The 26836-nt window shown below is 41.4% G+C and overlaps 1 long non-coding RNA gene and 1 pseudogene across 1 annotated transcript; both read left to right on the forward strand.

The window, feature by feature from the left end:
* The first annotated feature begins 1599 nt into the window (after nucleotides 1-1599).
* On the forward strand, nucleotides 1600-19635 carry LOC129051492 (uncharacterized). The gene is made up of 5 exons (XR_008515784.2): nucleotides 1600-8422; nucleotides 8952-9045; nucleotides 17064-17350; nucleotides 18085-18196; nucleotides 19306-19635. It is a non-coding gene; the product is annotated as an uncharacterized LOC129051492 (long non-coding RNA).
* On the forward strand, nucleotides 2990-3908 carry PONPYGV1R-PS1890 (vomeronasal 1 receptor ponPygV1R-ps1890 pseudogene; annotated as a pseudogene).
* Nucleotides 19636-26836: the final 7201 nt, after the last annotated feature.

A 26836-nucleotide genomic window follows, 5' to 3' on the forward strand; every position in this document is an offset into this window, starting at 1 on the left:
TTATTGACCTTACGAGGTTAATAGGCTATTGTTGAATCTTCCTACCAAAACATGTGGTATCATTGTTTTTCATGTGTATGGATCTATTTTCAAGTTTTTCAGAAATATTTTACATCAATTATTTATTAAATTGTGAAACATTCTTTCTTGTAGACTTCTGCCTTTTTTTACCGGGATGAACATGATCAGTTGATATTCTCATAATTTTATTAATGAGATGAATTGTATTAATAGATTTCTTAACATTCAATCCACTTCCCTTCATGACATAAAGGGTGATTAATTATGCATTAGTGTGTTGATGAAATGGTTTCTAATATTTAGTGTTTTCACTTTTATATGTATACATTCTATTTGTGTATAATATTCTATATGACTAAATCTAGACAAAGTTCTGGTATCACTCTTGCATATGCTTCTTAAAAGCCACTTTAGGAAAGCTTGACTACATTAGAACTCTTGAGTGGTTTAAGCAGCTTTGGCTTATTAATTAGTTTATTGGTAGAATTTCCTTCTGAACTATATAAACAGTGCCTTTGTGTGTGTGTGTGTGTGTGTGTGTGTGTGTGTGTGTGAGGAAAATCTTCATTAAATAACTGTTTCTTTTATGAATGTTGCTCTTTTTAGAGTTTATATCTATTGAGATAAATTTTTATAATATATTCCTAGAAAAATCTATAAAACCTACGTGTGCACATTAACTTGTATTAAATTACTTGACTTTGTCTCTATTTTCCTTATCAATATTGGACTTCAGGTTCTTTCTGGCACTCTAATTTGTTGACAAATCCTTCTCAAACTCTTTGTGTGATCCCATTTTTCTATTCATAATTAAACAATAGTGCATCTCAAGAATTTGAAGATTAACAGAACATTAGACTTTAAGCAGAAGCACAGAATCCAGCCAGACATGAGTGCTCTGCTATCCATCCCTCATGTCTCAGACTCCACACTTCCGACTCCCTCCGTGGGAGCCCCTGTCTGCCTGCAGAGATTATGGAACAGGAGAGCCTTCCCCAAGCACTTTAATCTCTCTAGAGATGCTTGCTAAGAAGTTGTACTTGTTTTTGGTAATTGGTAACTGGAATAAGGTTTAAAAAAATCTCTTCACCTCTCCAAGTGTGTACTGTCATTGTTGCTGCAGACGAGATGAGAATTGCAGTTCTGTGGGGAGGTGAGGTCAAATGATCACAAGCCCATATCTCAGACCTGGCTGCTTCCCTCCACATACTCACGGGCTGTCCTGGCCATTCCCCTGAGCCCACTGGCCCAGCACAGGAAGAAATCAGGTGAGTGTTTTGTATTTTGATCTCTGAGACAGAGTCTGCAAGAGAAAGAAGTGTATCGGGAAAAAGAGTAAGTGCTCTTGTCTGAACAAGGGACTCTACTGGGCTAGAAACTGACCAATGCCAAAGTCACGAAGAGAGAAGGAAATCATTGCTAAAATTGCAGAGAGTGAATAAAGTTCTAAGACCATAAGCCATTCCCTAGCTGCATTAATTTAATGCAATTCTCACCATTTGTTATTGTTGATTTTTGATGTATGAGGCCATAGAATCTGGTGGGTTTTTTTTTTAAGTTTTATTTTGTTTTAGTTCTCTAGTACATTTGGAAATTAATCTGCTAGATGTTCTATGTTCCCTACAAGAGTCAGGGACATTTCCAGGATTAGTAGAAGTATTTCTACAACGCCTTCATGCCTGTGATAATGTATAAGATGTAGCGGATTGAATTATTTTATTCTTCTCAAAAATATTAAATTTTTTTAACCTACTGTTTTTTTAACCTACTGTGTTTTTTTAACCTACTAGGGCATATTATATACACTTAATAAAGGCTATGATCAGGGAGTGACAAAAAACATCTGATCTTTGTCCATTATGATAATCCTGTTCTTCTTCATGAAGTCACGGGAGGAACATTAAGGAAAGGTAACTTGATGACCTTAAATTTCCATATTAGAAAAGAAAATCATGAGCTTCAGCAGTTTTCAGAATTAAATAATTTTGTGACCTTTTCTCTGGTTTCAAAAATGTTCTAAAGCTATTCCCAGGCTCAATACTGGGTAAGCTGATTCAGTAAATAATTTTCCCTATCTCCAGTTTCTGTTTTGCAATATCAATTTATGTTTTAATATGTTTAACAATTCTGACATTGAAATAATTTTATTTGATGTTTTATTCATAAATAAGTACTCATTATTCCTATAATTATTGGCAAATTAGTTTCTCTTATTCAATATTTTAACTCCTACTCATGATTTATATATCCTTTCTTAGCACACAGTAATCTCATTGTATTCTTGAAAAAGGTTATTCTCTTTTAATTCTAATATGGAATCATCTGTGCATTCTGTAAATTTCATTTAGTTTTGTGTGATTATTCTTGATTTATGCTAAATCAGGGCATTCATATTCTACTAGGATCTCTAAATCATTATAAGTGATGTTTGCCTGTCAAATAAATAATGAGATTTAAATAAGAAATTGCCACAATCACAACTTCTTTAAAAAGTACAACCATTTTCTAAAAAACTGACAAGATTTACAAAATACAAAATGAACAATGTATGATGTATTAGAAATGTATAACTATGTCTATGTTGAGACACATAGTTAGATACACTGCCAAATCCTGGCTGTGCTTCTTAGTAGGAGGTGACTTTAGAAATGTCATGCATTCTTCCTGTGCCTAAGATCTCCTTGCCTGTAAAAAGGGAATAATAAAGCACTTCATAGATTTGTTGTAAAAAAAAAAAAATGCATGTAAAACACTACTAGAGTGCTCTTATGGTGGAGAGACATATTTTTTTTTCTTTTTAGAGCAAAATTGTTATCAAAAGAAAAATGAGGTTTAATAAAATATTTTTGGGTTGAAAACAATGGCAAGCAGACATAAGAGGATTTCAGTTTTCCAGCAAAACAGACCTCATATGTCCATGCAGGATCTCTCACTCTGAATGGAATTATCAGTCCCTGGAAAATGACGAATGGCTCCCAGGAATTTGGCAATAGGCATGATCTTCTTATCTCAGACCATAGTTGGACTCCTGGGCAGTTCCTTCCTCTTTATCATTACATTTTCCTGTAGTTCACTAGAGGCACATTAAGATCCACAGATCTGACTCTCAGGCACCTGACTGTGGCCAATTCCTTGGTCATACTCTCTAAAGGAGTCCCACAGACAATGTCTGCTTTTGGATTGAAACATTTCCTCAGTGATCCTGGATGCAAAGTTGTTTTCTATGTTCACAGAGTGGGCAGGGGTGTGTGCATTGGCACCACCTGCCTCCTGAGCATCTTCCAGGTCATCACCATCAGCCCCACAGACTCCAGATGGGCAGAGCTGAAACGACAAGCTCTTAAACACATTGGGTCCTCCAACATCCTGTGCTGGATCCTAAACATGCTGGTAAACATTATTGTTCCTATGCATGTGAGTGGGAAGTGGAACATCAAAAACAACACAAAGATAAAGGATTTGGGATTCTGTTCTGGGGTAATAAATAACATAAATCCATATTTATTTCATACTGGATTGTTGTCATTCTTTGATATTATCTGTTTGGGCCTCATGACCTGGGCCAGTGGCTCATGGTTTTCATCCGGTACAGGCACAAGCAGCGGGTCCAACACATTCATAGGACCAATCTCTCCCCCAGATTCTCTGAGTCCAGGGTCACACAAAGCATCCTTGTCCTAGTGAGCACCCTTGTGTCATTTTACTCCCTCTCCTCCATGTTTTCATTATTTTTGGGTCTTTTTCATAATCCCATTTGGTGGCTGGTAAACACCTGTGCCATGATCACTGCTTTTTTCCCCACAGTCAGCCCCTTTGTCCTCATGGGCCGTGATCCCAGGATATCCAGCATCAGCTCTGACTGCTGTGGAAGGAATATGGTTTTATAGCTTGGTCAGATAGCTCCACATTTTATGTAGATTGTCTTTAAAAAATATGCGGCCATTTATTCATTCTTTTCTGAAAAAAAGAAAAAGAAAAAAAAACAAGGCTCTTTTTTTTTAAGACAGGATCTTGCTCTGTCTCCCAGGCTGTGTAGCATTGCAATCATGGCTCACTGCAGCCTGGAACTCCTGGGTTCAAGTAAACCTGCCACCTCAGCCTCCTGAGTAGCTGGAACTATAGGTGTGTCCACACCCAGCTAACCTTTTAAATTTTTGCAAGGACAGGGTCTCACAAATGAGACCCAGGCTATGTATCTCAGGCTAGTCCCAAACTTGTGGCTTCAAGCAATCCTGCCTTGGCCTAAAGTGCTGGGATTACAGGCATGAGCCACCACACCTGGCCCATTTATTCATTCTTTTCTGCAGAGGTTTAAGCACCACAAAGAGCAGTCACATATCAGAAAATCTGTGAACCACTGACTGAGTCTCTGCCCTTGTAGGATTCACCATATGGTAGTAATGACAATTACAGCTTCAGTGTTTTGCAAAGTGCTTTCATAATTTTGTTTTTATTAAACATTGCAGTGGAGAAGTTTAGAGACTAAAAGTTTCTTTTAAATGGGGACTCTAATAAATTTGGAGACACTGGAAAGTTTATATGGGTATGTAACTTTAAACCAATTAGTTTAAAATGTCATGGAATTAACTGAGCACAGAAGTAAAGAAGAATTTAATGAAATGGAAAACCCTACAAGACGATCATTGAGAAAGTGTGAAGGAAGCCATACTTCACTGCTATTTTTGTTATTAATTGATCTTTTTTTTTCTATTTTTCAAGTTGTAGAATTTTCCTTTTGTTCTTATTTATGCTTTACTTTCATGTGACTAGTTTTGGGTTATTCTTTTATAAATATTTCTACCCCTCAATAATTTTTCTCTAATTTGTGGATTCTGTGTTTATGCCTCTTATATTTTTTAATAAATGTCTACTCGGATCTTTTGCCTACTTTTTAATTGGATTATTTGATGTTTCCCTATCGAGCTGTTTGAGATCCTTATAGATTCTGGTTATTAGCCCCTTGTCAGATAGGTAGGTTTCAGATATTTTCTTCCATTTTGTGGGTTGTTTCTTCCCTTTGTTGATTGTTTTCTGTGCTGTGCAGAAGCTTTTTAGTATATAGTGATCCTGTTTGTAAATTTTTGCTTTGATTGCCTGTGTGTTTGAGACATTACTCAAGAAATCTTTGCCCAGATCAATGTCCTGGAGTGTTTCCCTAATGTTTTCATCTATGAGTTTCATAGTTTCAGGTCTTAGTTTAAGTCTTTAATCCATTTAGATTTTATTTTTGTATATAGTGAGAAATAGGGATCTAGTTTCATTTTTTTGCAAATGGATATCTAGTTTCCCCAGCATAGTTTATTAAAGAGACTGTCCTTTTCCCAATGTATGTTCCTGGTACCTTTGTAAAAAAATGAGTGCACTGTAAATACATAGATTTACTTCTGGATTCTCTACTCTGTTCCATTGGTCTATATGTCTGTTTTAATGACAATTCCATGCTGTTTGGGTTACTATAGCTTTGTAGTGTATTTTCAAGTCAGGTAGTGTGATGCCTCCAGTTGTTTGTTTGTTTTTTATCAGAATGGCTTTGGATATTCTGAGTCTTTTCTGGTTCCATATAAATTTTAGAATTTTTTTTTTCTATTTCTGTGAGGAATGTCATCAGTATTTTGATAGCAATTGCATTGAAACTATAAATTGCATTGGGTAGTATGAGCATTTTAACAATACTGATTCTTTCAAACCATGCACATGGAGTATCTTTCCATTTTTCTGTGCCTTCTTCAATTTCTTTCATCTATATTTTATAGATTCATTGTAAAGATCTTTCACTTCTTTGGTATTTTCTTCCCAGCTCTTTTATTTTATTTGTAGCTATTGTCAACAGGATTTGTTTTTGGGATTCTTTTTCAAATTGTTCACTATTGGCAAATAGGAATGATACTTATTTTTGTATGTCCTCTATATTTACTAAATTCCAAATCTCTCTTTCAAATCTATTTTGTGCAGAAGGAAAAAATGTAAATCATGGAAAGCTTTTGTGTGGCTAATACACTCATTATACAAAAACTTTAAGCAAATTTCAGTATGAATCTTGATGTAAAATTAGTATATATGTATACAAAATAACTGAGAAGAGTTCATTTCAGAAATACAGGACATGCCAATAAGATAATCAGCTCATATTATCTGACATTAAAATTAAATGAAACGATTAACATCCATTGAATAAATTGTTTTATACCCTTATAATATTTATAAGTAAATTAACTTCAAAAAACACTCTATCAGTGAACATTTCAATTATTAGTGATGACAACACATCAGGATATAGGAATAAAATACAAATGGCCCATGCATGCATGAATAGATTCTCAATATCTCTATTCAGTAGGAGAAGGCAAATCAAAACCACAATGAGATATCACTTTAAACACACCAGTGTAGCTGTATTCAAGAAAAAAGATAATTATGGGTGGGGATGTGGAGAAATTAGAACCCTCAAACAGTGCTGTTCAGATTGTAAAAGGGTGTAACCATTTGGGAAAACACTTTGGCAGTTCGTCCCAAGGTTAGCAAAGAGCCATTGTGTGGCCCAGCAAGTTTACCCTGAGGATATACCCAACAGAAATGAAAACAGATGTCCACACACAAGCTTTAAAAAATATGTTTATAGAAGTATTGTTACTAATAGCCAAAAAGTTGATATGACCCAGATATTTATCAACGAATAACCAGGTAAACAAAATATGGTATATTCATGCAATAGGAGATAATCAGCCATAAAAAGGAATTAAGTACTGATATGTGCTACAACAGGGATAAATAATGAAAACATTATGCTCCATGAGAAAAGACAAACACAAAAGGGCGCATATTACTATATTTGTGTAAAATAACTACATAGGAAAATAGAGACGGAAGGTGGATTGGTACTTACCAGAGAGGCTCTGGGATGGGAGAATGAGAAGTGACTGCTTAGTGAGTATGGAGTTTCTTTCTGTGGGGGTGAGGAAACTGTTCTGAAATGTGATAGTGGTGACAGTTGTGCAACATTGTAAATGTACTAAAAACACAGAATTACACACTTTAAAATGGTTAATATATTGAACTTCATGCTATATGAATTTAGCTCGCTGAAAACAACAAAGAAAAACAAACTCAAAACCACTATTAATAATAAAATAAACTAGCTTATCAGCTGTAATTGTAGGAAAGAAACACAGAAACAATAAATCATCAAAAAGCAAAATTAGTAAAACAGACAGCCAACCAAGTTCTCTTGGTGTTTTGGATATACCTAGGAGAACCAAGAAAAGACATGTGGACCTTCAACCGTGCATGTGGTGCATTTTTCTGTCATAAAAATGTGTGTGGTAGGAGAATCATTTAGGTGTGACTTCAAACATGTTTAAAAGATAATTTTCAAAAAGGATAAAGCTTGACATTCATACTGATATGAACATTAAAATATTTACTTAACTCATGAAGGATCAGCAGATATTGTAGCCAGTATAAAAAAGAATCCAGAGAATAGGCACAAAAATTGAAATAAATATGTAAATGCAGGAAAAACTGGCTTCTTTACAGTATGAGAGGAAACAAAATTCAACTTCTACTGGACGAGACATTGTGCTTTTCTATTAGTGATCAAAAACATACAAAAAGATAATAAAAACAGCTCAAAGACTTGACAGGTTAGAATTTTTTTCTATAAAAAGTCAATAGAAAAATTAAAGTTCATTCAAAAAGAAGAATTCAAAATAAAAAGTGAGTTAAATATGAGAGTGACCAGGTTCTCATCATGGGTATTTCTAAGTCCAGGTGTGATCAAGGCCAGAAGGGCACCTGAAGCCTAGGGTGTCACAAAGGCTGCTTCATGACCAGTGAGGGGCTGGCCTAGAGGGATACAGTGACTGGGACGGAGCACCCATGTGTTCAGTGGCCCAGGCCGGGTGGAAAATCCAGCTGGGCCCATTGGAGAAAAGCTCAGCAAACTCTGTTTAGGCAAAGGAGACACTGCAGCTGCTACAGGCGTAGAATGCAGACGTGCTGTCTTCTGTGAGAGCAGACCTGCAGGGCCCTATGAGCCATATGGACAGGCCCTGTGGGAGAGCCATTGTGCCCAGTGCCTGAACCCATCCACACCTAGTTTTCCTGCTGACACTCTCGAGTACCTGATGGCCAACACCTTGAAACTGGCAAGTGACAATGCTCACAACAACTGCAGGAGGACCCATCCGAGAACACAGGGAGAAGGCAGTGTGCAGCAGCCCTGAGATCCGTGTTTTCTTGAAGGATGTACCCATCTCCAGTTGGTGAGATGTGCTGACCCCGGAAGAGCTACTGAGGCCTTGGTCCCAGAGCCTGGTAGAAGTCATCACAGCCATACCCAGCACCAACGCACCTCACAAGGGAGGGAGCCCTGTACCGCTGCCATCAGCACCTGCTACTAAAGGTGCGTTTTTGACTCCTCTCGATTGCTGTCATTTTGAGTTGGGGGTGTCTGTGGCACATCCAAGGGAAGATATCTTACAAATTGTTGAACAGAAGGTGGTGGTCAGTGTGGGAGGTTTGTCAGTGATTTCAGAGAGGAGCAGTTTCTCATGGTGACTGTGCAGTCCTGGGTGGCTGGAGGTGGCTGAGGTGGTAGGGCAGAGAAGACTTCCTCATTGGCTCTGAGGACTCCAAGGCATCTGTGAGGCTGGCTGTTAGCTGGAGGCCTGCTTGGCAAGTTGAAGTTCTAGAATGCTGGTAGTGGTTACCATGGAGATGAAGACCCTAACTGAGGTACTAGAGTCTTTATCCATAAAGGAAATGGCTGCACATCAGAGGGTGATGGAAATGGGCTTGGGGATGGAGATAGTGGAACAGAGCTTGGCATGAACTCAGAGGGAGCAAGAGCTTTTACATGAAGATTGAGAACTGATGGAAAAACATCAGAGGCATATACAAAAATAAATTATGTTGATTTCGCTTATTTGCAGACAACTGAACTCCAAGAAGACTTGAGGCAGGGATTATTAACCAGTGTTTTGATTCCACTTGTAGAATATATTCTTTCCTCTGTTTAAGTTACTGGTAAGTTAAGTGTTATTATATTACGTATTGTATTATAAATACATGTCTTATGCCATATTCTATGTGTGTGTATATAAAATGCATATAAATAAATATAAATTTTATATAAATAAAATGTAGACAATATATTATTTATAATACATGAGTAACATATGATACATATTTTATGTATGCATACACACATACAGTTTATCTGGCCTAAGACATGCTTTCCAGCACTTCCTAGTGGTTATTAAATATTGATGTTTGGACTTCCTTACAAATGTATTTCATGACAAATGCAAGTATCAATCTCATTCTTAGATCAAACACCTATCTGCCTAATGACTGTATGTTTGATAGAGGTATACAGAGTTGTGAGTGGCTGAAAACAAGATTTCTGAGGTAAAAGTATATTCCACATACACTGTGTTACTAGTGATGCACTCAAAAGCACCTGTAATGCTTACATGCACTTTCATCTGCTGCATGAAGTTAAAAATGCACGTCCTGTCAAGTGTTGTAGCAATATAACCCCTTGCTTGTGAGCACCAACCTTTGAGGTTTTCACCTGTTCATCAAGTGTGTCCTTCTCAATTAAGACCTCCCCAAAGTACCTCATGGGCTGCTGACTTATCCCCCTTCACCCTATACCATGTCTGCACCTGTGCACAGTTACACAACATGGCCCATCCCGCAGTCCCTGGGGAAAGCCTGGGTGCTACCAGTCACCAGCTTTGAGGAGACATAGCTGGACTCAGGCACAGCTCCTCCTCTTACCAGTTCTGTGTCCTGGAACAAGTCCCCATCCCTCTCAGGGCCTCCCTAGGCTCCCCACCCTCACAACGGGGATCATTCCAGCATGCACTGCCTAGTGGTCACTAGGCAAGAGGAAAGACCTATAAACCCCATGGACTGGTGTTGCATGCAGCTAATGCACAAGCTTAGAGACAAAATAATTAGAAAAAGAGGTGAAACACAGCATGGAATACAAACGAAAACAGCCTGAGTCTGGTCTGGAACCTGGGAAAATTAACAGAAATTTGGATATTGCTTCCTTCTGGTATAAAGCTGGCAATGACTTTTTTTTTTTTTTTTTTTTTTTTTTGTGACGGAGTCTCGCTCTGTCACCCAGGCTGGAGTGCAGTGGCGCAATCTCAACTCACTGCAACCTCCACCTCCCAGGCTCAAGCTATTGTCCTGCCTCAGCCTCCTGAGTAGCTGGGATTTCACCTGCCACCATGCCCAGCTAATTTTTGTATTTTTAGTAAAGACTGGGTTTCACCATGTTGGTCATGCTGGTCTTGAACTCCTGACTTCATGATCCACCTGCCTTGGCCTCCCAAAGTGCTGGGATTACAGGCGTGAGCCACCGTGCCTGGCCCCAAAGGCTTTTTATAATGTTTAGAATTAGACCCACATCGTTCACCTCAGCCTGTGCGGTGGGCAACCCCCACAATGGCTTCCAGCCATCTCACCATCTGTTCTACAAGTCTTTGTGCAAGCTTCCCCTCTCCAGGGTGGATCAGGCTTAGTGACTGGCTTCCAACCAAGACAATCTGTCAAAAATGATGGGATGTCACTTCCAAGATTGAGTTATTAAAAGTGCAACTTCTTTCTTGCTCATTCTCTTTGTTTTACTTCCCCTACCTCCCCTCCCTGCAGGGAAGCAGAGTGAGGAATTATTAATTTCCCTATGGAGAGGCTCCAGTGGCAAAGAACCAAATGGAGGCCCCAACCTTCAGAAAGAAATGAACAGAGACCCTCAGTGCAAACTGAGACCTGCCCATAACTCATGAGGGAGCTGGGAGGAAGTTCCTGTCCCAGGCGAGCCGCAGCTGAGACTGCAGACCCAGCTTCCTGAGAGTCCCCGAGGCAGAGACACCCAGTTCAGCTATGCCTGGGTCCCAGTTTACATAAACAGCCAGATAGTAGACGTCCATTGTAAGTTTGGGTGATGTCTCTCAGCAATAGAGAGCTAGTACATTCTGACCCTGCCCTCCTCCCTCTCACCCCTCTTCCCAGACAACCTCCAGCCACACTTTTCATCCTTATCTCTGGCCAGATTCACCTTTGTCTCTGAATTTCAGGACAATTGAGTCTTTCACTGGCACACTGTTCCCAGGTTTGTGCAGGGCTGGCCCCTCTTGTCTTTCTGGTGACAGTACAAAAGTCACCTCATTGAAGCCCCACATACCCGCACTTCTCGTAGCCCCAGCTCTCCCTCACAGCCCCTGCCCTATTTCACTACGGCACTTGCTCCTCTCCTTCACACGTATTTGTTGTGTGGATTTTCTGTCTTCCCCTCCAGATCATGAACTCGCTCAGGCAGGGCCCACGTTGGTCATTTTCAGCACAGCATATAGGCCTAGCACAGCGCCTCGCAGAGTGGCTGCTCAGGGCATAGTGGCTGAGTCAATCGGTGAGATGATCTCAGAGTCCCCCTCTCACTCTGAACCCCTCACCTTGTGGAGATGGATGCTGGAAACGAAAGGTGCATGTTGGGCCCCAGGAAAGGGGACACAGTGAACCACCTCTGGGTAGCTCTTCCCTGGCTCCGCCTGCTCCCGCAGAGCACAGTGGGCACCGTCTGCCCCCTGGTGTCTCCTCTGGTCACTGCAGTTCCAGGGAGAAGAACCAGAAACTAAAACATCACCCTTGTTTGGGTGTCCCCAAGGCAGCGGCTCCCTCTGGACCCCGGGGGGAGGGGAGGTGCAAATGAATGAGCCCTACAAGCTCCAGGACAATATAGGGGACCTCGAAAGCTTCCCTTGCTCCCCTGTTTGTCTCTATAGTGCTGGGGTATCCAGTTCACTCATGAGGCCTCCCCACCAGCCCAGGCAATGACTCTGGCTCCACTTCCAAAGAACTCAAAACTCTGACAGGGATACTCTTGTCCCTGGACCTCAGAACAGTGATCCGATGTTCTGCCACTTTCTACACTACCCCAAGGGCTCAGTCCCACAAACCCCCAGGCCACCCTCTGCTCTGAAGGACCTCCAGGAAGTAGAGAACATTTTCCAGGGGCCTCAGAGCACAGTGGAGAACCAAGGCCAACAGACTCTTTTCCAAGCCTTTGGGTTTTCGGGATCACCCAGGACAATCACCCCAATTTACAGAGGAGGAATCTGGGGCTTTCATTACTATGTTCGTCTCACACTGCGTGTGGAGGGATGCCTTCTCCTTTCCATTGCCCACAGCAGTGGATGCAGAACCTAGTCCTTAGTCTCTGGAGGCTTCACTGGGGACAGCCTCAGCCCAGGTGGACCCCTGGGAACCTTGAGGACCCCTTACCCATCAGCCTGGCGTCTCTCCCCTTCCCATGCTGTGGGCCCCAGGCATGTTGTTAGGAGCCTGGATGTCCCTACCCTGTGGCACAACCACCTTCATGCTCTGTCTTCTTTTTCCTTGTCATCTCCCCAGTGTCAGGTCTCCTTCTGACCCTCCACCCGGGAAGGCTGTGTGTGTGTGTGTGTGCGTGCATTTGTGAGTGTATGTGTGGGTATGCCAGTGTGTACGTGTGTGTGGTGTGGGTGTGTCTGGGGGTGGGTGTGGGTGTGTGTTTGTGTATATGCGTTTTTGTGTATGAGTGAGTGTGGTGTGTGTGCATGTGTGTGGGGCCGTGTGTGAGTGTTTGTGTATGTGTGTATGCGCCTGTGTGTTTGTCAGTGTGCATGTGTGTATGTTTGGGTCTGTGGTGTTTGTGTATGTGTATATGTTTGGTGTGTGAAGGGGTGGAGGGTGTATGTGTATGTGTGTGTTGTGTGTGCATGTGTGTGTCTGTGTGTGCATGTGTGTTGTGTGTGTTTTTGTGTGTGCACTTGCGTGTGGGTGTGTGTGAGGGTTGTGTGTGGTGTGTGTGTTTGTGTACGTGTGTGTTTTTGTGTATGTATGGTGTGTGTTTGTGTGTGTTTATGTATGTTTGTGTGTATATGTTTGTGTGTGTTTGTGCATGTGTATGTGTCTTTGTGCATGTGTATGTGGGTGTGTGTGGTATGTGGGGGTGTGTATTTATGTGTGTGTGTATTTATATGTGTATGTGCCTTTGTGTGTACGTGTGTGTCTATGTTTTAGTGTGTGTGCTTGTGTGTGTGTCTGGTGTGTGTATGTGTGGGTGGTTTTGTATGTGTATGTGTGCATATGTGTGTGGGTGTGTGGGTGTGGTTTGTGTGTTTGTGTCTGTGTCTGTGTGGCAGCGAGTGTATGTGTGTGTTGTTATGTATGTGTATGTGTTTGTGTGGTGTGTGTATGTGTGTGGGGGTGGGTGTGTATGTGTGTGTGGTGTAGGTGTGTATGTGTGTTTTTGTGTGTGTATGTGTGTTGGTGTGTATATGTCTGTCTATGTGTTTATGCATGTGTGTGCATATGAATGTGTGTGGTGGTGTATGTTTGTGTGTGTGCCTGTGTGTTTGTGTTTGTTAGTGTGCAAGCATATGTTTGTGTGTGTGGTGTGTGTTTGTGTGGATGTGTGTGTTTGTGTGTGCATGTGTGTGAGGGGAGTGTGTATATGTGTGCTTGTGTGTGCATATGTATATATGTGTTTTTGTGTGTATGCATGTATGTGTGTATGTGCGTGGGTGTGTATGTGTGTGTGGGTGTGTATTTGTGTGTATGTGTGTTTATGTGTGTATGTGCGTTTGTGTGTTTGTGTGGTATGTGGGCTTGTGTGTGTGTGTGTGTTGTGCATGTGTGTGTATGTGTATGTGTGTGTGTGTTTGTGTGTGTGTGTGTGTGTGCATCACTTGCATGCATTTGTGCGAGTTTGGTGATTCTGAGAGTAGCTTTCTCCCATGACAGAATGAGCAAGACTTTCCCATCATCGTGGGGACTCTCATTCTGAAAGCAAACCCTATGGGAGGGTTGAGCGTTAGCCAAGGAGGTCACATACCCCCTTATCCTCCTGACTCTGCCCACCTTGTGTGCTCTGGGCCAGTCTCTGTCTCTCTTCAGATCTCAGTTTCCCAGTTGTCTTGTGAGGGCTTGGAGGTCAAAGTGCTTAAGCCACGGCTCCACATAGACGTGGCCCCGACTCCCTATCCCCTGGGATGGGTATGACAGGGCCTCTCTCACTTGGGCAGAAACATATGGGTCATGCACTGGCAGCCAAGCCTCATCTCCAAGGTGGCACATGCACATGGCACCTCAAGGCTGTGCAGACAATGTGTGTATGTGAGCCTGTTCCCCAAAGGCTCCCCAGGGGGCATGCCTGTCCTCTGCATCCAGGAAGTGGTGTCATCCTCACTTCACACACTGACTGATTGTTGAGGAGTGGCGGTTCCCCTAAGAATCTGAGATGCTGTTAGCAGTAGAAGAGCAAATGCATGTGGTCTAGGTTTTGCACCAGAACTTCAGAATCCTACAAGCCTCCTCTACCTCTGCCTCCACCCTACAAAGATAGGGAAATGTCCTAGAAAAGTGACGTGTTTTATTCACGGTCACACAGTGATTCCATGTCAAAGCTAGCACTTTGGTCAGGATTACATTTGCCTACATATAGCAGAAAAACCAAAAGAAAAGTGGTAGAGGTAAGAGGTAATTGTTTCTTTCTCATGTAAAGGAATCCTAGGGGCTGGATGCAGTGGCTCACACCTATAATCCCAGCACTTTGGGAGGCCCAGTGGGGCGAATCATCTGAAGTCAGGAGTTTGAGACAAGCCTGGCTAACATGGTGAAACCCTGTGCCTACCAAAAAATACAAAAATTAGCCAGGCATTGTGGTGCACACCTATAGTCCCAGCTACTTAGGAGGCTGAGGTGGGAGAATCACTTGAACCCAGGACCCAGAGGCTGCAGTGAGCTGAGATCACCCCCACTGTACTCCAGCCTGGGCAACAGAGGGAAACTCCATCTCAAAAAAAAAAAAAAAAAAAAATTCCTAGAATTATCCACTATGGAAGTCAGCAATTATCTGTAATTTTGTTCTGAGATCTTAGTAAATGATTTCAACCCTCTAGGCTGTCTCATGGTCCAAGATGGCTGCAGGAGCACCAGCCAGGACCAAGCACCCATATGCATTTCAGATGGCAAGGAGGAGGAGAGACTCAAGGGCAAAGTGGCCCTCACAGATGACACAGGTGTCATCTCCACCCAAGCAGCCTCCCCTAAGTGTCACCAATACTTCCACTCACACCTAACTGTTCTGAACTTCCTCTGGTCACTGTTAGCTGCAGGACAGGTCAGAAACTACAGCCTTTGTGCTTGGTGAATTGCTGTTCTGAATAAAACTGCTTCCCCACTTCCCCTTTTTTTCGGTGTTTATTTATTCCCAGATGGAGAAAAAAGTCGTGGTTCTGACAGATTCCCTCTTTGACTAAAGGGTAATCAGGCTTCACTGAGCCCTCTTCTCAACCAGGTTTCAACTTTGTTTTGTTGCCCTGCCCTTGTTTTGAGAAGCCCAGCTTTTTTTTTTTTTTTTTTTTTAGCAATCCTGCTAAAATTGTTTAATGAGAAACCCGCATCCTTGATATCTGATCAAGAACATGTCTCCACCCTTGATATCTAAGCCTTGGCCTGCCTTTAGCCAGAATCCTACTGGGTCAGGGTAAGAAGAATCCCCCTGCCTCCTGATCTCATAAAATTCTTCTGAGTAATTTTCCATCCACTGACTTCTGCTCGTTGACTATAAATTCTGAGCTGTCTGTGTTCAAAGTTGAGTTCAATCTCTCTACCCTATTACAATAGTCATGACCTTTATTTCAATAGTATTGAACAAAGTATTTCTTCCTTTTTAAACAAGTGTCAGAATATTATTTTCTTTCACAGTTCCACACCAAGATGTGTGTGTAAAAACCTGTTTTCAGTTCTCAGGAAGAATGATGGGAAGCACTGTGTGGTTTTTATCTGTCTGTACCTGGTTAGTTCCTCAGAGGAAATCATCTCCTATTTCATGAAGGAAATGAGAAGAAAGAACAATTGTGAAGCTTTTTTTTTTTTAATATAAGCCGCATGTTCCTAAAATGCTACATTAAATCTGAAATCTTACAAATCAAAGAGGTAGAATGCTTGGACTCCACCATTTTTACCCCAAGTGCACTTTGATATCCATGGTAAATATTACTGGGAAAATAATCCACACAAAGTAAAACTGATAATAGTTAAAACTGTACATGGTACAATTTATTATTGATTAAAAATTGCTGTATGAAAAAAATGTTGTTGAAAACATTTGACTACTGATATTTTGTCCCAGAAAAGTTGACTGAGTATAAATAATGGTTCCTAGAGAAAATTTACAGTAGCAGAATTTATAGTCAGTAAATAATGCAGAAAAAAGTAAAATACCTTTCATTAAAAATAGTAATTCTGAGAAAAATAATTCCATTAAACTAAAAATTAGAGCAGATTAATTCAAACTGGTGATTGTGATCTGTTTTCAAAAATAGATCAAGGAATTAAAATGTCATAATGAAAATTATTATAAAGATAATTATTGGCCAGGCACAATGGCTCATGCCTGTAACCCCAGAACTCCACGAGGCCGTGGCAGGCAGATCATTTGAGGTCAGGAGTTCAGGACCAGACTGGCCAACATGGTGGAACCCCATCTCTACTAAAAATACAAAAATTAGCCAGGCATGGTGGCATATGCCTATAGACCCAGCTACTTGGGAGGCTGAGGCACAAGACTCATTTGATCCGGAGAGGCAGAGGTTGCAGTGAACCGAGATCACAACACTGCACTCCAGCCTGGGCAACAAAGTGAGACTCTGTCTCAAAAAATAAAAATAAATAAAATAATAAAAAAAGATAATTATTAAATAATGATCATTAAAATGTCATAATAAATTTCTCAACAAAAATGTTTAAATAATGAAACAATTCTGAGTTCAATGCTTTATTAAGCACATAACAAATTATTTTGTGTGGTCCAAGTTCTCTGAGATAAAATATCAGGATGAAATGGAAGGGTAAAAAATCATGAGGCCAAATTAACATTTGCCATTTTAAATGATGAGTTAATCCTGTGACTAAGTTTAAGTGGGTGCATTAGAGAGGTTATGCTAAAGTGGACTAACACCATGGCTTTGTCTACGTAACAGAGCTGATGGTCTTTCCAGAACACAGAGTTCTTCCATATGTGCCTTCCCCATCCCTGAAATTTCATCACCATCTGTGTCCTGTCTGCAGAAAGGAAAGAACATTGAGTTAGGCACATGAGAGGATTTAACCACTGGATCTGGAAGTGGCTACATCTGTCCCACTCCACAACATTGGCAATAACTTGCCACATCTGGTGCATGGGAGGCTGGGAAATGTAGTTCAGCTGTGTGCCCGGGGAAAAGGAGAATGCATTTTGATGGACACCTAGAGCTTTCTCTAACCACAGGTAACTCGTGGATTTACTGTGTTTCTCAAATATTGACTGAGTATCAACCATATCCAAGCAGTGTAATAAGAGCTGGAGTGGGGACAGAGAGCTGACTCAGCAGAGTTTGGGTCTGGGAGAAGCTCTTAGTCTAAAACCAAAAGAACAAACATGGCATAAAGTGCCTGCTGTCCTAAGAGAGAAAAGGATAAAATGAAAGTCCTCTGGAAGTTCAGTGACTTACTCAGGGAAGCTGCCTGAGGATGACAGGAGTTAAGTCCACTATCAGAGGTAAGTAAGATTTGGTTTGTGCAAAAAGATGGCAGCAAAAACTATAGACAGTAGGATGACAGGAGGCAGGCACCATGAGATGGGACAGGAAGCTGCATTTTCCCCAATTTGGCAGTGGAAGAGAGAGCTAGAATCATCCCGAAGTCACCCCCCACTGGAAGTGAGTCAATTTCCCTTTGATTCCATTCATGTTTGAAGAGTTAGTTTCTTGAGCCCTTGTGGGACTGTCTTGTGTGCTGTGGGTGGAGAACAGACTGAGAGTGACTCCGGTCTACAGAGAATTCACAATCACATTCGTCTCAGGATAGCCAGTACCCGGAGTCATTTTCAGAGGAGTTTCAAATGCCTGGGAGAGACTGGCCTCTGAACTAAAGAGACCAGAGTGTTGGGTGTTGTTCTCATGAAGGGCTGGACTCCGGTGGGACTGTGAACTCTTTGTTCTGTGTCCTCAACCACTGTCATAGAGCTCCGCGTGTCCATGTCTGTGAGGGATGAGCTGTGCATGTTTGAAGATGTGCTGGAGAGCTACATCCCTACTATGAACAAGACAGGGACCTGACCCCAGTCATCCTGCAGGTGAGGGCGCTCAACACCACCAAAGCCAACACCATCCCATCTCCACAATTCCTGCCCCTGTGCTGGAACCTGAGAGAGGGATCTGAACCTGGTGTCGGGGCACACCTGCAGTCAGGATTGCTGCTAGTGCTGATGCGACATTACTGAGGTCACTTGTTTGAGACGAAAATGAGTCACTGCTCACTTTTGCCTCCCTGGGATGACTAGAAGGACAAAGAGGTCAGGACTCAGGCTATTTTGTTCAAACAGTTCTGGAGCTAAACCGAAATGGTAACATGCCCTGAGAATTTTTTCTTCTCAAATTGACTATTTTGTCTCAATGGTCATGGGAAGAACTGAAATGATCATTTATTTCCAACTTCAGACAAAATAAATACCAAATCTCAGTTTTTCTAAGGTGGTATGAGAAGTTTATATCTTTCAAACTTTAAGTCACTTATATTTAAAAATGGCAGCTTTCTGTGAAAATTATATATTCCAGTGATAAGCCCATTGCACATGAGAAAGGGCCCTGTGGAATGGGCTAGGGTAGGAGGAATGAATGGTTTCCATCAGCTCCTGCAGCGTTGTCAGTTCATGGTGATAAATTATCAAATGTGCCCTGAAGCCATGAAACAGGTGAAACAAATAATTTTCCTCCAATACATCTATGTTAATAGAATTCAAAGATCAGAAGACCAGTTCTAAGATGAAATATTCAAGCAAAATTATTTAATGTGTATATGTGTGATGGAAAGTTTCACTTTACATAAACACTGTGGAAGATATTGCTTCTTCCATCATTCCAGAGTTTTTGCCCTACAAAATTTTGTGGATTTGTAGTGAAGATATTTGTTCAGTCTGACGGGTCCCTGAATTCCATGCCCAATAAGCTGATTTTCAATCTCAATAATACCCATGAATTCTATGTTTTACATCTGAAAACCACCATTTTCATCACTGTTCTGGTCATATCCTAAGCAAATCTCAGTTTCTTTGTCCACATGCGTGATCTTGAATATATTATCATCTCCACTTAGGTTTTGCCCTGTTTGTGATGTATTCATCAAATGTATAGCCACCATAATAATAAAAAAATAACATTTTCTTCTATCTCATTTGTCCCTCAGCTTTAAAATAGCTACCACCATCTCACCAAGAGAGATTCGTTAAGCTGCACATGCCTCACGTTTGTCTGGGAAGATAAAGATAAAGGCATGACAGTAAAGGTGTGTGCTGGCATCTGCGCTGCAGGCTGGAGCAAGGCTGCACCCATTGTCTTGTGGTGGCATCCTTCCCCTCTTCTTCCAAGGCTGCCTTCCCTCCAGTGCTAAGTATTAGGTTTGACCAATGTCATCTGGGTTAGTTGGGGTTGGGGATATAGCAATTGCTTGGTCTTTTTATCTCGGTAAAAAGACGTATCAGAAAATTAAAATAAAAGAAGCTTAGCTTTAAAAACATTTTTTTAGCTGGATGTGGTGGCACATGCCTGTAATCCCAGCTATTTGGGAGGCTGAAGGACAAGAATCTCTTGAACCCGGGAGATGGAGGTTGCAGTGAGCTGAGATCACACCACTGCACTCCAGCCTGGGCAACAAGAGTGAAACTCCATCTCAAAAAAATTTTTTGTAACAGAATTATTGAGATATAATTTCCATGCTATACAATCCACCTATTTAAAGCGTACAGTGCAATTGTTTTTAGTATATTCACAGAGTTGTGCAATCACAATTTCAAAACCTTTTCATCACCCCCACAAGGAAAATCTATACCCATTAGCAGCCACTGCCCATTTCCTTCGCCCCACAGCCCATGACAACCACTAATTACTTTCAGTCTCTATGTATTTGCCTATAAGGACTCACACAATATGTGGCCCTTTGTGACTGACTTCTTTCACACAGCCTAATGTTTTCAACATTAATCCATGTTTGTAGTATGTATCAGTAATTCATTTGTTTTAATGACTGGACACTTGGCATGATGTGGTTACACAGTATTTTGTTTATCCATTCATCACCTATTGTTACTTGGATTGTTTCCACATTTTGACTATCATGATTAAAGATGTTATGAACATTCATATACATAGCTTTTCCTATATGTCTAACTCCCTTGGGTACATACCTAGAAATGGAATTGCTGTATCATACAGTAACTCTATCCTTAACTTTCTGAAGAACTGCCAGGCTGTTTTCCAAAGGGCTGAACCATATAATACTCCTACCAGTAATGACTGAGTTTCCAATTTCTCCTATTCTTGCTAAACTTATTATTACCTCTCTTTTTAGTTATAGCTGTTGTAATGTATATAGAGTGGCATTTTACTGTAGTTTTCATTGCATTCCCCCAATAAATAATAATGTTGAGTCTTTTATGTGCTTATTGGACACTTGTGTATCTTCTTTGAAGAAATGTCCAGTCAGATCCTTATCTCATTTTTCTGATTATTTGTTTTGTGTCATTGAGTTGTAAAATTTCAATATATATTCTATACACATGTCTCTTATTAGATAGATGATACACCAATAGTGTATCCCATTTGGTGTGTTGCTTTTCACTTTCTCAGTATTGTTCATTGATGCACAAAGGTTTTTGATTATATGATATCCCATTCTCTTCTTTTCTTATACACTTGCTCCTTTCATGTTATATCTAAACAGTCATTGCCTAATCTAAAATAAGGAAGTTTTACCCTTATAATTTCTTCTAAATTTTTTTATAGTTTTAGATCTTATAATTGTGTCTTTGATGTATTTTGAGTTAATGTTTGTGTTATTAGGAAGGGGTCTAATTTCATTCTTAGTGTGTGAATATCCAGTTGGACTAGCACCATTTATTGAAAAAAATATTATCCCCTGTTGAATTATCTTTTCACCATTGTCAAAAATTAATTAACTGTATGCTATGGTTTATTTCTGGACTCTTAATTCTATTCTATTGATCTATAGGTCCATTTTTATGCCATACTGTCTTCATTACCATAATTTTGTAGTGTGCTTAGAAATCAGGAAGTGTGAATCCTCCACCTATGTTCTCCTTTTACAAGATTGTTTTGGCTATTCTGCACCTCTTGTATTTCCATGTGTCTCTTGAAATGTGCTTGTTAATTTCTGCAAAATTGTCAGCTGAGATTCCACTATGGGTTGTGCTGAGTCTGGAGATCTACTTGTGCAGTGCTGCCGTCATAACCGTCTCCTAATCCATGAAAACTGGATTTTAAAAATTTACTAGGCCAGGCACAGTGGCTCACGCCTGTAATCCCAGCACTTCGGGAGGCCAAGGCGGGTGGATCACCTGAGGTCAGGAGTTCGAAACCAGCCTGACCAACATGGAGAAACCCTATCTCTACTAAAAATACAAAATTAGCCAGGCATGATGGCACTTGCCTGTAATTCCAGCTACTCAGAAGGCTGAGGCAGGAGAATTGCTTGAACCTGGGAGGCAGAGGTTGCAGTGAGCCAAGATCGCACCACTACATTCCAGCCTGGGCAACAAGAGCGAAACTTTGTCTCAAAAAAAAAAAGTATCATAGCTTCCACTGCACAAATTTTGTATTTCCTATGCTAAATTTATTCTTAAGTATTTTACTTTTGATGGTATTATAAATTTAATCTCTTCCTTATTTTTATTGTCCTTTTTATTAATACATAATTATACACAATTATGTTAATGACATACATTTATAGAAATACAACTTACTTTTAAGGTATTTATATTGCCTCCAGAAACACAGCAAAATCTGTTCCAATAGTTTTTGTGTTCCCTAGGTTCTTCTATAATCATGTTCACATACTTTGCAAATAGAAATAATTGTACATCTTCCTCTATAATCTCGATGGCCTTTATATATATTTTTTCCCCTCAGGAATGAAAACTTCCAGTAAAATGTTGAGTAAAACTGGCAAAAGCAGACCTTGCATGTCAAGTTCCTCATCTTAGGAGAATACATGCAGTATTTTATCGTGAAGTATGATGCTTTATACAGATGCTATGGATTACATTATGGAATTTATTTTTTATTTTGAGTTTTTTATTTAATCATGAAAATATGCTGAATTTTGCCAAAAAGCTTTCCCTGCACCTAATAAAAATCATACGGCTCTAACATTTCTGATACACAGGTAGTGAAGAGAAAATCATGGGGCATACATGTCACAGGGTCGCTGCCTTGGAATCATCATCAATATTTGAGCCTTTTGTCATCACTTGTTTGGAATGGGGACTCACCTCCAGTTTCACAACAGCCAGGTACACAAATCTCTTTTTTATTTCTAGTTTCTTTTTTTATTCATGAAAGGATGTTGAATTTTGCCAAAAGCTTTCCCTGCACCAGTAAAAATCAGCTTGCACAGCACTTTCTTTTAAACCAACAAATCATTTTCTTTTCCCCTTCTTCTGTCTCTCTGACACATACACACAGATCCTCTTTCTTTTTTTTTTTTGAGACAGAGTCATGCTCTGTGGCCCAGGCTGGAGTGCAGTGGCACCATCTCGGCTCACTGCAAGCTCCGCCTCCTGGGTTCACACCATTCTCCCGCCTCAGCCTCCCGAGTAGCTGGGACTACAGGGGCCCGCCACCACGCCCAGCTCATTTTTTGTATTTTTAGTAGAGACCGGGTTTCACTGTGTTAGCCAGGATGGTCTCAATCTCCTGACCTCGTGATCCACCCGCCTCGGCCTCCCAAAGTGCTAGGATTACAAGCGTGAGCCACCGCGCCCAGCCCAGATCCTCTTTCATTAGAATCAGGATTTAACATTTGTGAAGGATGAAGGGATGAACAACCAAGCCCTCTCGATCCCAGCTATCCTTGCATCTGGTTGTGGTGAAACGGGAGGTGAGTCCCCACCCCAAACAAGTGACGACAAAAGGCTCAGATATTGATGATGACTCCAAGGCGGTGGCCCTGTGACATGTATGCCCTATGATTTTCTCTTCTCTTTACTACCTGTACATTGAAAATGTTAGCACTAAAAAGAGGTTTGTGCCAAAAATAACATACATCAAGTGTGTGCTGCTAAAATGCAACAAAAAAGCAAAAACTTTACTTACCACAAAATGTGTTAAAGAAAGTACAAGATGTTTGGTTCAAACCTTGCTGATATCGGTTTATGCATTTGAAAGTCCTGTTCCTGGCTTGTTTTTTGAGGCTTTGCATACCCCTTTTCTATTGAGGAGTCTGGGTGCTGGTCATTTTGCCTGCTTCCCTCAAGTGCATGAGCTTCCTGTTCTACATTTTGTCCTGTTACAGGTAAGAGGGCTCTGGGGATCACCTCTGTGTCTTCATCAAGGAACCTGTCTACCTGACTGTTCTCAGAATTGCAGAGCAGGGCCAGCAGTGCTGAATGTAAAATACAAAGTTCAAATTGTACAGAGACATCATCTGCAAAAAGACTGTGGCACTGAGTATTCTAGAATTCCCTAAATATCACTAACTCTACTGTGTAAAAGGTACCTTGAATTGATAAAGGTGCTTTGGAGAATGAGAAACAAAAAGATACACCAACACACACACAGAGAGACATATTTCACATATACAGAGAGAGAGACAGAGAGATACACACATGTATTTCAATAAACTGACTCTCCTGTGATCATAGGGGCTTACAATTCCAAAATCTGTAGGGCAGGGTTGTAGACTGGAAACTCGGACAAAATTCAACGTTGCAGTCTTGAAACAGAATTTCTGCATCTCTAGTAAATTTCAGTTTTGCTGTTAAGGTCTTTGACTGATTGAATGAGGCCCGCCCACATCACCCTTATTTAAAGTAATCTGATTGTACATGTTAGCCACATCCACAAAATAACTGCACAGTAACAACTAGATGATCGGTGTGTAATTACATAACAGGTACTACAGCTTGGTCAGGTTGCCCACAGAAGACTAACAATCACAGTCCATGAGTGAGTCTGTTTCTTCCACTATAACAAAATACCTGAGACTGGGTAATTCACAAAGAACAGAATTTTATTTCTCACAGCTCTGGAGGCTGGAAGTCCAAGATCAAGGCACTGACAGGTTCAACGTCTGGGAGGGCTACTCCCTGAGCTTTAAAATGGTGCCTTGTTGCTGTGTACTCCACAGAGGACAAGAATTGTTTGAGGTCTTCTTTATAAGGGACTTTATCACATTAAGAAGGGAGGAGTCCTTATGTCCTAAGCATCACCCAAGGGCCACACCTCTTAACACTATTGCATTGGAGACTGTTTCTACACGAGACAAAAACATTCAAACCATAGCAGTCCACATCCCCCCCCTCAACTGGTACCCATATACATCTTCTCAAACCATACTTAATCTCCAGACAATAAGAAGGTCATACATCCATCTAACGTGGTAGCACTATCCTGTTGAAGACAAATAAGTTCTTTTTTTCAGAGGAAGAAGCAAAGTTCTTTGGTGATGTCCACCCTTCTCCTTGATATCCTGTAACTTAAACACTGGGTGTATAGCTAACTAGTATTAGTGTGTCTGATGGTATATGTTGTGTTATATGATGAGGGGATAAGAAATGGAAGAAACTGTATTTCACATACACACAGTCTGCAGTCTTTGCGGAATTCCTTGGTTGGTTTCTTGTGCTGAGGCTTCTCTGAATGGCTATGGGATGTTTCTTGTCTTAGAAAGGCACATGGAAAGGCAGTCATGTGGTAAACATTTCTCCTCTGACAGCTCCCACGCTGGCATCAGTGGCAGTTTTACAACCAGCTCCAGAGCTAGGACTAGCCCAACCCCATCTCTACCACCAGCTCCAGAGCCAGCATCAGCTTCAGGGCCAGAGTCAGAGTCAGCGTCAGTTCAGGAGCTCCACATGGCTGCAGAGTGGCTCTAGCACTATCTATGGAGTAGACTCAGCACTGGCACCTTCCCCAGAACTAGGCCTAGTGGCAAACAGATGTAGAGGCCACTCTAATACAAGCTACTGCATCAGCTCTAGAGATAGAGCCAGCTCCAGTTCCAGGGCCAGTTCTAGGGTCAAGCCAGTGCCACTTTTGAGCTGCAGCCAGCTCAAGCAGCAGCTGTAGAATTAGAGACCACATTATCCCCAGCCCCTGCACCAGCCTCAGTGCTAGAGCCAGCTGTGTGGCCAGCCTAGGGTGAGAGCCAGTGCCAGCTGCAGAGCTACAACCACATCTTCAGCACCTCCAGCACTAGCTCCAGAGCCCTCCTGTGCCTTGCCTGGGAGGTTAATTATTTGCAATAGCTAGTTCTTAAAAATATACTTTATGGGTGCCTGTATATTATAAAACTTACATGAAATAGAGTTTAGCTTTTAAAATATTTTAAATTTTATAATTTAGAGGTATTAACTGCATTTGCTAAGTATGCACCACTGCTATCTAATTCCAGTCCATTCCATTATCCCAAGCAGAAACCCAGTACTCACTGAGCAGCAACTCCCCCAACCCCACCCCCTCTACACCTGGGCAAACTCTAAGCTGCCTTCTCACGCTATTCACTCCCTGTTATGGATTTGTCACAGAAATGCAGTCGTACAATATGTGGCTTTTTATGTCTGGCTTCTTCCATTTACATAATCCTTCAGAAGTTCATCTACATTGTAGTCTGAAACGGTACCTCGAAAAAATGAACAAATTCCTAGAAATGCAAAAATACCAACACTGAATCAGAAAGAAATAGAAAGCCTAAATAGACAAATACCAAGGAGATAAAATCAATAATTTAAAAATCTCCAAGAAGTGAAAAGTTCAGGATCTAATGACTTCATGAGATAATTCTACCAAATATTTGCCCAGATATGGTGGCTCACACCTGTAATCCCAACACTTTGGGATGCCAAGGTAAGTGAATCACCTGAGGTCAGAAGTTTGAGACTAGCCTGGCCAACATGGCAAAACTCCGTCTCTACTAAAAATACAATAAATAAATAAATAGCTGGGCATGGTGGCATACGCCTGTAATCCCAGCTACTCTGGAGGCTAAGGTGGGAGAATCGCTTGAACCTGGGAGGCAGAGGTTGCAGTGAAATGAGATCTTGCCACTGCACCTCAGCCTGGGCAACAGAACAAGACTCCAGCTCCACACACACACAAAAGATAATTCTACCAAACATTCAGAAAAAATGAACACCAATCCTTCTTAAATTCTTTAAAGAAAAACACTTCTGGGAGGAGCCAAGATGGCCGAATAGGAACAGCTCCGGTCTACAGCTCCCAGCGCGAGCGACGCAGAAGATGGGTGATTTCTGCATTTCCATCTGAGGTACCTTGTTCATCTCACTAGGGAGTGCCAGACAGTGGGCACAGGTCAGTGGGTGAGTGCACCGTGCGCCAGCCAAAGCAGGGGCGAGGCATTCCCTCACTCGGGAAGCGCAAGGGGTCAGGGAGTTCCCTTTCCAGGGGTGACAGACGGCACCTGAAAAATCGGGCCACTCCCACCCGAATACTGTGCTTTTCCGACGGGCTTAGGAAACGGTGCCCCAGGAGAGTATAGCCCGCACCTGGCTCAGAGGGTCCTACGCCCACGGAGTCTCGCTGATTGCTAGCACAGCAGTCTGAGATCAAACAGCAAGTCGGCAGCGAGGCTGGGGGAGGGGCGCCCGCCATTGCCCAGGCTCGCTTAGGTAAACAAAGCAGCCTGGAAGCTTGAACTGGGTGGAGCCCACCACAGCTCAAGGAGGCCTGCCTGCCTCTGTAGG

Source organism: Pongo abelii, chromosome 17, assembly GCF_028885655.2.
Source record: "Pongo abelii isolate AG06213 chromosome 17, NHGRI_mPonAbe1-v2.0_pri, whole genome shotgun sequence".
NCBI lineage: Eukaryota > Metazoa > Chordata > Mammalia > Primates > Hominidae > Pongo > Pongo abelii.